Raw genomic sequence first — 11,070 nt, 5'->3', positions numbered from 1 at the left:
TCATCCTGCTTTTTATTTTTCCGTCTTTCTTAGCGCTTAGTCCCTTTTGAGAATAAGATGTATTACTTCCTCTCGAAATGTTCGTTGGAGAGTAAGGAACCTGATGGATATTTTCAGACTGAGAGATACTATCGCTTTGTTTCTAATTAGGGTACTTAATCCTATTTTGACTTTGCCTGGAACCAGTGAAGAGGACCAGCGTTATTCAGGTTGTCACAAAAGAGAACCAGGCACTCACAATGCTTCTCTCAATTATTGTTCAAAATTGTGTGTCCCTTTGGGGTAAAAAGCCATGATTTCTAAATCATCTGGAGAAGTCCACCATGGCTGTTTATTTTGTTTTCGGTTTTTGTTTTTTGGTTTAGGTGGTAATTTTCAATGAAATTACCTAATTTATCTAAAATGGATCTAAAGTTAGCATAGTAATAATGCCTAAAAGCAATTAATGTTTTGTTAAATCCACTATCAGAGGTACTCTTCCCCTTTGTTGACCCAAAGCCTACTCATGTTTCAACCCGCACTTCAGTTTTGCCTGCTTTCCAAAATTTCCTCCCATTTTTGAGCTTTACAGCTTATCCAGCATTTGGAAACTGCCTCCATAATGTCTCATATATTAATCTCTGAGAGACAGCAGTGAGCAGTCTTAAAGAGATATCTTAGTTCCCTGCCCAGGAATCAGACCTGGGTTCAGTTCAGTTCAGTCGCTCAGTTGTGTCTGACTCTTTGCAACCAAATGGATTGCAGCATGCCAGGCTTCCCTGTTCATCAGCAACTCCCAGAGCTTGCTCAAACTCAGGTCCATCGAATCAGTGATGCCATCCAACCATCTTATCCTCTGTCATCCCCTTCTCCTCCTGCCTTCAATCTTGCCCAGCATCAGGGTCTTTTCTAAGGAGTCAGTTCTTCACATCAGGTGGCTGAATTATTGCAGTTTCAGCTTCAGTATCAGTCCTTCCAATGATTATTCAGGACTGATTTCTTTAGGATGGACTGGTTGGATCTCCTTGCAGTCCAAGGGACTTTCAAGAGTCTTCTCCAACACCACAGTTCAAAAGCATCAATTCTTTGGCATTCAGCTTTCTTTATGGTCCAACTTTCATGTCCATACATGACCACTGGAAAGCTATGACCACATAGCTTTGATTAGATGGACTTTGTTGGCAAAGTAATGTCTCTGCTTTTTAATATGCTGTGTAGGTTTGTCACAGCTTTTCTTCCAAGAAGCAAGCATCTTTTAATTTCATGGCTGCAGTCACCATCTGCAGTGATTTTGGAGCTCAAAAAAATAAAGTCTCTCCTGTTTAAAGTCTATCCCAATGAAGTCTCTTTTCTTTCCATTGTTTACCCATCTACTTGCCATCAAGTGATGGGACCGGGTGCCATGATTTTAGTTTTTTGAACGTTGAGATTTAAGCCAGGTTTTTCACGCTCCTCTTTCACCTTCATCAAGAGGCTCTTTAGTTTCTATTAGCTTTCTGCCATAAGAGTGGTGTCATCTGCATATTTGAGATTATTGATATTTCCCCCAGCAACCTTGATTCCAGCTTGTGCTTTATTCAGCCTGGCATTTCGCATGATGCACTCTACATATAAGTTAAATAAGCAGGGTGATAATATACAGCTTTGATGTGCTCCTTTCTCAATTTGGAACCAGTCTGTTATTCCATGTCCAGATCTAAATGTTGCTTCTTGACCTGCATACAGATTTCTCAGAGGGCAGGTAAGGTGGTCTGGTATTACTATCTTTTTAAGAATTTTCCACAGCTTGCTGTGATCCACACATTCAAAGGCTTTGGTGTAGTCAATAAATAAGGAGTAGATGTTTTTCTGGAACTCTCTTGCTGATCCAGAGGATGTTGGCAATTTGATCTCTGCTTCCTCTTCCTTTTCTAAATCCAGCTTGAACACCTAGAAGTTCTCAGTTCACCTACAGTTGAAGCCTGGCTTGGAGAATTTTGAGCATTTCTTTACTAGCATGTGAGATGAGTGCAATTGTGTGGTAGTTTGAACATTCTCTGAAATTGCCTTTCTTTGGGATTGGAATGAAAACTGACCTTTTCCAGTCTGTGGCCACTGCTGAGATTTCCAAATTTGCTGGCATATTGAGTGCAGCACTTTCACAGCCCATCTTTTACGATTTGAAATAGCTCAGCTGGAATTCCATCACCTCCACTAGCTTTGTTCATAGTGATGCTTCCTAATGCCCCCTTGACTTCGCATTTCAGGATGTCTGGCTCTAGTCCAGTGATGACACCATCATGGTTATCTAGGTAATGAAGATCTTTTTTGTATAGTTCTTCTGTGTATTCTTGCCACCTCATCTTAATATCTTCTGCTTCTGTTAGGTCCATGCCATTTCTGTCCTTTATTGTGCCCATATTTGCATGAAATGTTCCCTTGGTATCTCTAATTTTCTTGAAGAGATATCTAGTCTTTCCCATTCTATTGTTTTCCTCTATTTCTTTGCATTGATCACTGAGGAAGGCTTTCTTATCTCTCCTTGTTATTCTTTGGAACTCTGCATTCAGATGCTTATATCTTTCCTTTTCTCCTTTGCCTTTCACTTCTCTTCTTTTCTCAGCTATTTGTAAGGCCTCCTCAGACAACCATTTATTTTTCTTGGGGATGATCTTGATCACTGCCTCTTGTCCAATGTCACAAACCTTTGTCCATAATTCTTCAGGCACTCTGTCTATTAGATCTAATCCCTTGAATCTATTTGTCACTTTTACTGTATAATTGTAAGGGATTTGATTTAGGTCATACTTGAATGGTCTAGTGGTTTTCCCTACTTTCTTCAATTTAAGTCTGAATTTTGCAACAAGGAGTTCATGGCATGAGCCACAGTCAGCTCCCAATCTTGTTTTTGCTGACTGAATGGAGCATCTCCATCTTTGGCTGCAAAGAATATAGTCATTCTGATTTTGGTATTGACCATCTGGTGATGTCCTTGTGTAGAGTCATCTCTTGTGTTGTTGAAAGAGGGTGTTTGCTAAAATCAGGGCATTCTCTTGGTAAAACTGTTATACTTTGCCCTGCTTCATTTTGTACTCCAAGGCCAAATTTGCCTGTTACTCCAGGTATCTCTTGACTTCCTACTTTTGCATTCCAGTCCACTATGGTGAAAAGGACATCTTTTTTTGGGAGTTAGTTCTAGAAGCTCTTGTAGGTCTTCATAGACCCGTTCAACTTCAGCTTCTTTAGCATTAGTGGTTGGGGCACAGACTGGATTACTGTGATATTGAATGGTTTGCCTTGGAAACGAACAGAAATCATTTTGTCATTTTTGAGATTGCACCCAAGAACTGCATTACAGACTCTTGTTGACTATGAGGGCTACTCCATTTCTTCTAAGGGATACTTGCCCATAGTAGTCAATACAATGGTCATCTGAGTTTAATTCGCTCATTCTGTCCATTTTATTTCACTGATTCCTAAAATGTTGATGTTCACTCGCCATCTCCTGTTTGACCACTTCCAACTTATCTGGATTCATGGACCTAACATTCCAGGTTCCTATACAATATTGTTCTTTACAGCATCAGGCTTTACTTCCAACACCAGTCACATCCACAACTGGGCACTGTTTTTGCTCTGGCTCCGTCTCTTCATTCTTTCTGGAGTTAGTTCTCCACTCTTCTCCAGTAGCATATTGGGCATCTACCAACCTGGGGAATTCATCTTTCAGTGTCATATCTTTTTGCCTTTTCATACTGTTATTGGGGTTCTCAAGGGAAGAATACTGAAGTGGTTTGCCATTCCCTTCTCCTTGCCATTCCCTTCTCCAGTGGAACATGTTTTGTCAGAACTCTCCACCATGACCCGTCTGTCTTGGGTGGCCCTACATGGCATGGTTCATAGTTTCATTGAGTTAGACAAGGCTGTGGTCCATGTGATCAGTTTGATTAGTTTTCTGTGATTGTGGTTTTCATTCTGTCTGCCCTCTGAGGGCTAAGGATAAGAGGCTTATGGAAGCTTCCTGATGGGAGAGACTGACTGTGGGGGAAACTGGATCTTGTTCTGATGTGTGGGGCCATGCTCAGTAAATCTTTAATCCAGACCTGAGTAGCTTGGATGAAAACCAGGAACCCACCAGGGGCTAGAGGCTAGAAGCAAAAGTTCCTCTGGCTCTTGCCCTATTTAAAAAATATATTTCTCAAAGAGGCAAAAACTTTAAAAACAGGTGCAAAATTTATTATTTAGAGACACAGCGTAAGTGGGAGAGCACACTGAGAAACAGTTTGTCTTTTTTTTTTTTTTTAGACAAAAACAAGATAGAAACACCCTCCCAGAGAGAAAGGGTGTGGGTATCCTCCCTAATGAGGAGTGTAGTAAAGAGGCAGTTAATTTATATAAGGCAGTTCTTTCAGGTCTGTGTTTACCTTTGGCCAATTACCTTGATTCTAATCCCACATCTGACCTGTTCTAGGACACGCCTCACCATGAGAGTACATCTTTTCTTCAAGATGGATTCCACCACTGAGGCCTGTGGAAAGTTTGGCATCAGCTGTTATGGGATGGCACTCTCTCCCTTTTGACCCCATCCCTGCCCTCAAGGTGTGTTTATGTGCAGGGAGGTCTCCCTAACCTCGGGAGTGATCATCTTATCTCTACTCCAGCATCTAATGGAATGCAAATCAGAAAAGTCATTGTAAAAAAATAAAATATTTGAGGCAATTGAAGATTTTTTTTCTAGTACTAGTTATTGGATGATGTTACAAATCATTTAAAACTTTTCTTAGGAGAGAAAATCTTGTATTTTGTTTAATTCTGTATCTGTTGGGATGTTTGAAATATTCATGATTGAAACAACATGTTTATGATTTCTTTACACTGTAACCCTCCCCCACAGTGTACCCGGTGGGTGGATAAAGAAACAACACAAGAGATGTTGGTTAATTGTTGAAGCTTTGCCTGAGGGGCACTTGGAAGTACCTTGTTCTCTTCTGTCTACTTTTGTGTATACTTCAATGTGTCCCTTCCCTGCACCCCTTCTCCTTTCCCCGAAAAATGTTTCTTTAAAAAGCTGGCCCAATTAACGAACATAATTCTCTTCCAGTCAATAAGGGGTGATAATGAGAGGAATCAAATGTTGACGAAGAGAAATTCTGGAGATTGAACTAAGGAAACCAGGAGAGAGGCGGTTTGCACAGGGGAGTTCATAGCAGCAGTGGTCCCCTTCTTCAGCGCACAGGCTCGACAATCAAGAAACGCTGTCGCCATCTTGTGGCCCTTTAAGATAATACAGTTAATATTTTATTCTGTGGTTTCTGTTAGGCAGTCCATTGCTAGACTTTAATAACTGTGTATGTAAAAATACAAGAAATAATACTACTTCAAACACAATTCTCATCTGACCAAGTTCTCTCATCAATAACAAATAACCACGTTATTAGTTTCTTATGTTCCTGTCTGGAATTTCTTTATACAAACACAAATATATAAATGTGGATTCTCTATGTCCCTTTTAACTCAAATGGCCAATGGCTATATTCCTCTCAAGTTCTACCCCTGATTTTCTCATTATCTAGCTTGGAATTCTTTCCTATTAATAAGTAGAGTAGCTAAGACTTCTCAGCAGGTGCACTTGAACCAGTGACCTGAGGAGGGTAATCAGAGGCCAACGCTGTTATTACACTGGCTGCATCTTCCCTGAAAATAAGCCTGATGCTCATTTGAGAGGAAGCTTGGGTCTCTCGACAAGCTGCTTAGGAGCTGAACCTGGTCAGGAGAGTTGTGGGGTGGCTGAATTCGTGTTCCCTTCCTGGAATGGGACCACTGTGTTTTGTAAGGAAGGGACACTAAAGTCCTAACACAGGTATTTGTCTTGTTGATGAGGCATTCTTTGAATGTCATCTTTCTATCTGAGCCACCCCAAGCAAATTTCCAATTCCTACTTACCGTTCTTCATAATATGTATCAAGATCTGACATGCTGTATGCTTATCTTCACCATACCATTCTCTTCACCAGAATGTAAGTCAACTGAGAGCTGAATTTCTCTGTTTTAGTCTACTTTGATCATTGTTGTATCCCCCAGCTTCTAGAACAGTGCCTGGCACACAGTATATCTTGGAATAAACGGATGAAGTAATATTCTCCCCTGTTGTTATGGGAGACCATCAAAGACTTTTCTTTCTCGGGTGGATGATTCAGCGGGAAAAAAACAAATTGTCTTCACTTCCTGCCATTCTCTGAGTGCTTCTTCTGGTTGAACTCCCAGTTTTCTTCCCCTGCAAAAAAAAAAAAAAAAAACAACAAACCTTAGGTTTTGTTTAAAATTCAGGTTTCTCCTTCATGAATTTTGCTTATTAATGATTACTATTACATACATTATTTTATTTTTATATGCCAAAAAAAGGCGGGGCGGGGGGGAATGTCATATTGAGTCACCTCAATGGAGATTCTGTCTTCTCTGAATCTCCATTCTGTCAGGAAAGACATGCACCCTTGTTGGCCTCAGGGTTTTGGTTAACAGGAAATGACAAATCCACTTCTCTTCAGAGTACTGTTTTCTGGATTACCGTTTCTCTCAGAAGAGAAACACCAGTGTCTAAGGAGTTCTCCACATGGGTCAACAAGACTTTCATTTTACCCCTACAGTTAGAGGGACCCAATGTTAGAGGGTGGTGCTGTAGATGACATCCATGCTCATCTAGCAGTAGGACCTGGTGGACTTTTGAGTGAGGACAGTTGTGTTTGTCTTTGGCTAGTTTTTTTTTTCTTCTTCTTCTTCTTCACCAGCTCTCATTTTCTCAAAGTCTCTTACTTTCTGAAATTTCAGTCATTCTTTTTTCACTACCCATAGTCTCCTCCCTGGCCATATTAGATGGAGTATCCCATCTAGTCCAACCAATGAAGGAATGAATTACTTTGAATTTGTCTCCAGCCTAAACTCCTTCTTACTTTAAATCTGCACTTGCAAACAAATGACCTGAGATACTTTTTGAAATACCATCAAAAGGACCTGAGCAATAATTGACAGTATCAGTTCATTGGAAGGACTGATGCTGAAGCTGAAACTCTAATACTTTGGCCACCTCATGTGAAGAGTTGACTCATTGGAAAAGACCCCGATGCTGGGAGGGATTGGGGACAGAAGAAGGGGACGACACAGGATGAGATGGCTGGATGGCATCACCGACTTGATGGACATGAGTTTGGGTAAACTCCAGGAGTTGGTGATGGACAGGGAGGCCTGGTGTGCTGCATCTGCAAAGAGTCGGACACGACTGAGGTACTGAACTGCACTGAACTGATTCAGGACTAGATGAGGGAAAGATAAAAAGTGAATCACTCACATTGTTTTATTGAGTCCAGTTTAATTTTTCATGAACACATATCATTATCCTCATTTAAGATGTGAAGCTAAGGCTCAGGGGAAAATAGCTTCTTCAAGTCACATGGCTAACTGGCAAAGCCACTAGTGGAAAGCAGACTTTTTTTTTTTACTCTAAAATGCGTGTTCTTTCGTCCACCTCATGTTCTCTCCACGTTCCTTCTTCACATGTGCTTGCCAGTTCTCTTAATATATATTTACATATTTGAGGATTTCTTCACCAGTTAAATACATACCCGAACTCCAAGGACTTGCCAAATCTTGTAGATTGTTCCTGCACATTCTTTTTCTTTTCACTTACTTCTTCATCCATTCGTGGTAAATAGTACTGTGGGGGAAATAGTGTGTCACATACAGGCCACCTCTGACTTTAGAGGCTGATAGAAGGTACATAGTCTGGCATCTGGGGCCCTTCCATGTTTGAATAACTTCTTGTTTCTGCCCCTCTAGTTACACCATCTTGTAATCTTTCTGACACAGCTAAAGAAACGTAATTCAAAACTCAGCACAGGGGAGGCAGGAGAAAAGAAGTACTAAAAGGGACAGTGAAACTTCAGGGACAACAGATAAGTTCACTATCTTGATTGAGGTCATGGTATGTGTATACATAATGTCAAAATTCATCAAAATGTACCCTGTAAATATATGCAGTTCATCATATACCAGTTCTACTTTAATAAAGCTATTTAAAAAATAAAAGTAAAAATTCAGTTATTGGGTCAAAATATAACAGGAAAAAGCAAAACTGCAATATACCTTTTTAAAGTTAGTTATGAAAAGCCTACAAGTAAGGAACAAGAACTCTAATTCACCAGTGGAAATGCATTAGAGCCTGGGAAGTACACCCAGGAAAATTTGTCTGATATCTATTCTGTGGCTTATGAGAGTCTCACCTTACCTATAGTCAAGGATATCACTTAGCAGGCCAAAAAGAGTACCTCAGGGAAAGAGGACACCCTTTCTTTCAGTTTGGGGTACTTCAGCTGCAACGTGGAGAAGGCAATGGCACCCCACTCCAGTACTCTTGCCTGGAAAATCCCATGGACGAAGGAGCCTGGTAGGCTGCAGTCCATGGAGTCGCTAAGAATCGGACACGACTGAGCGACTTCACTTTCACTTTTCGCTTTCCTGCATTGGAGAAGGAAATGGCAACCCACTCCAGTGTTCTTGCCTGGAGAATCCCAGGGACGGGGGAGCCTGGTGGGCTACCGTCTATGGGGTCGCACAGAGTCGGACACGACTGAAGCCACTTAGCAGCAGCAGCAGCAGCTGCTGCAACGTGGTAGAGTGAAGAACACCTGCGTCACGTCTATTACCACAAAGAACAAATTTTAATCTCCCAATGGGGTAAAATATGACTTTATTGTTGCTTTATGATACAACCTTAAATTCATTGAAAGTCTCAGATGGAGTCCTGCAAGTCACTCTACCCAGACTTTCCCAACCATCTCCCCTGCCAAATCCTGGGATTCTGACAGTCTCTAAATGATGCTTCTTTTCATGTGGCCTTTACACAGGATGTCTTCATTTTCAAGTTCTCAGAGGCACAATTTGGAAATATCCAATCCAATCACTCTTCAGCAACAGATTCTTGGTTCCAACCTCAAGCAGCATACTGAATGTGGCCTCAGAAAGAGGTTTGTATGGTTGTCATCTGAAACTAAGTTACCTCCAAATTCCTTGATCTTTTAAAAACTCATGTTCTCATCTCTTCAGTGCTATACATTTCTTCAATTTTGGTCAGTAGATTTGTTCTTGAGAATCTAATTCAAATTTTGCCTTGGTCTGCTTGTTCTGCTGACTATCTGTTGATGAATTTATTTTATTGCTCATTGGAGTAATAACTTCTAAAATGAGGGACTGGAGAGACCAGATTCCAGTTTCTACCAGCTTTGTCTTTCACTAATCTCGTCCTCCACTGAAGGAAATTCATCAATGACACTAGCCGAATCAACTGTCAACAGAAACTAGGAAAATCCACACATACCTCTGTAACAGTTGTGAGTAGGGAAGTAAGACCAGCTTTCTCGTAGGTGAATTCAAAGTTTAGATCTGGGTAGGTGATCTTCCTTTCTCCTTACTAAAAATGCCAGTCGACGAAGGTGGGATTCGAACCCACGCGTGCAGAGCACAATGGATTAGCAGTCCATCGCCTTAACCACTCGGCCACCTCGTCTTCATACTTTAGGTATTTGGCAAGGTTTATTTCAAAGTTCATACTTGGGAACTCACTATTTCAGAGAGAAAGACGGTTAGGAGATGGCTTGGAGACGTCTGGGAGACGTGGAGATGGCCCGTTTTCACACGAATGAACAAAGAACTGGATTGGAAAGCCTGCGACGGGGGAAAAAAAAAAAAAAACCAACACATTTGCGTGGGCCTTCATTCCTTTTCTCCCGCTGCAGGCAGGGGGCACCTCAGCATCAAGTCCGAGTTTGCTGTCACCGTCTCGCGTCCGGGGAGCCTGGTCCAGCGCCCCCAGGGCGCAGCCGAAAAGACCGCAGGGAACAGTGGTTCCCAAAACCAGTCCTCTTGGAGTCGTTGTCAGGGAAGCTGGCGAAGGTGGACTCCTAATGCGGGGTTAATAAAATAATTTGGAAAATTAAACGATGAATCGGAATAGGGCTCAATTTCTATTCAATGTTATTGCCCCTTTTGCAATACTTTAGGGTGAATTGTGTAGAAAAGAATCCTTAATTCTTGGGGTTCTCCTCTCGGATCATCCGCATCAGAGGAACCATTAACTTGTTTTCCTTCCAAATACCAGTGTGTTTCTTGAATGGTTTTCTAGAGGAAATGTTTCCCAACTTTCATTTGCTCTTACAAGGGGTGCAGTGCTAAAAATGTTAAGTGACTCATTTTTAAAAATGAGTTGAAAAAATGTTTCTGGGAAAGAGTGAAAAAAACCTATTTTAGCTGTCTTTTGGGAGTTTTGATTGGTTTGGTTGTTTCATGGAATGAGTAACAGGCACATGAATGAACATGAGTACAGACTAACTCTAATTGTAATGAATCATAAATGCCTGAGAAAAGATGGTAATACTGAAAGTGAGCCTTGAGCAAATTTTCTAGAGGTGAGAACAATGAGGGTGTCCCAGAGTGAGAAAAGGGTGTATTCAAAGGTGAGGAATGAATATCTAGATAACTGTTGGAAATCACTGTGGCTGGTGTGCTGAAGCACATGAGAGGCTGGTCAGGAAACATCAATAAATCTGAGAATGGAAGCTGGGGTCATGAAGATTTTTCTTGTGAAGATTAAGTAAATCAATCACAGGATGAACAACAGCAAACATGGAAGAAATCCTGTAGGAACAGATTCCTGCTTCATTTTCACACTCGTAGTGTGAGTGTTACCTAAAGGTGCATGGGGGGGTGCAGGGCGGGGAGCTGGGTGCGGTCCGGCAGCTCACTGCTCAAAAGCCAGGAAACAGGCCAGGTTGGTTTCAGTGAAAACCATCCTTAACTTGTCCCAGAGAATCAATCTCTCTTCTTGCTTGGAAAAGTCCTTTAAAAAAAAAAAAAAAAAAATTGGGGAGTGGGGGTGGGAGGGAGGGATATATGTTTACCTATGGCTGATTCATATCGATATATGGCAGAAACCAACACAATACTGTAAAACAACTATCCTTCGACTAGAAATAAATAAATTTAAAACATTTTTGGAAAAGTCCTTATATTTTAATGTAGGCTGCATTGTTCTCCCTGGATCTTCACCTCAATTTAACCCATATC

At 41.2% G+C, this 11,070-nt stretch overlaps 1 non-coding gene across 1 annotated transcript; it reads right to left on the bottom strand.

Moving 5' to 3' along the window:
* Window positions 1-9,432: 9,432 nt before the first annotated feature.
* Window positions 9,433-9,514, bottom strand: TRNAS-GCU (transfer RNA serine (anticodon GCU)). The gene has a single exon. It is a non-coding gene; the product is annotated as a tRNA-Ser (tRNA).
* Window positions 9,515-11,070: the final 1,556 nt, after the last annotated feature.

This window comes from Bubalus kerabau, chromosome 3 (assembly GCF_029407905.1).
Source record: "Bubalus kerabau isolate K-KA32 ecotype Philippines breed swamp buffalo chromosome 3, PCC_UOA_SB_1v2, whole genome shotgun sequence".
Lineage (NCBI taxonomy): Eukaryota > Metazoa > Chordata > Mammalia > Artiodactyla > Bovidae > Bubalus > Bubalus kerabau.
Note: the sequence above shows the minus strand (reverse complement) of the source record. Positions and strands in the feature narration are given on the sequence as shown.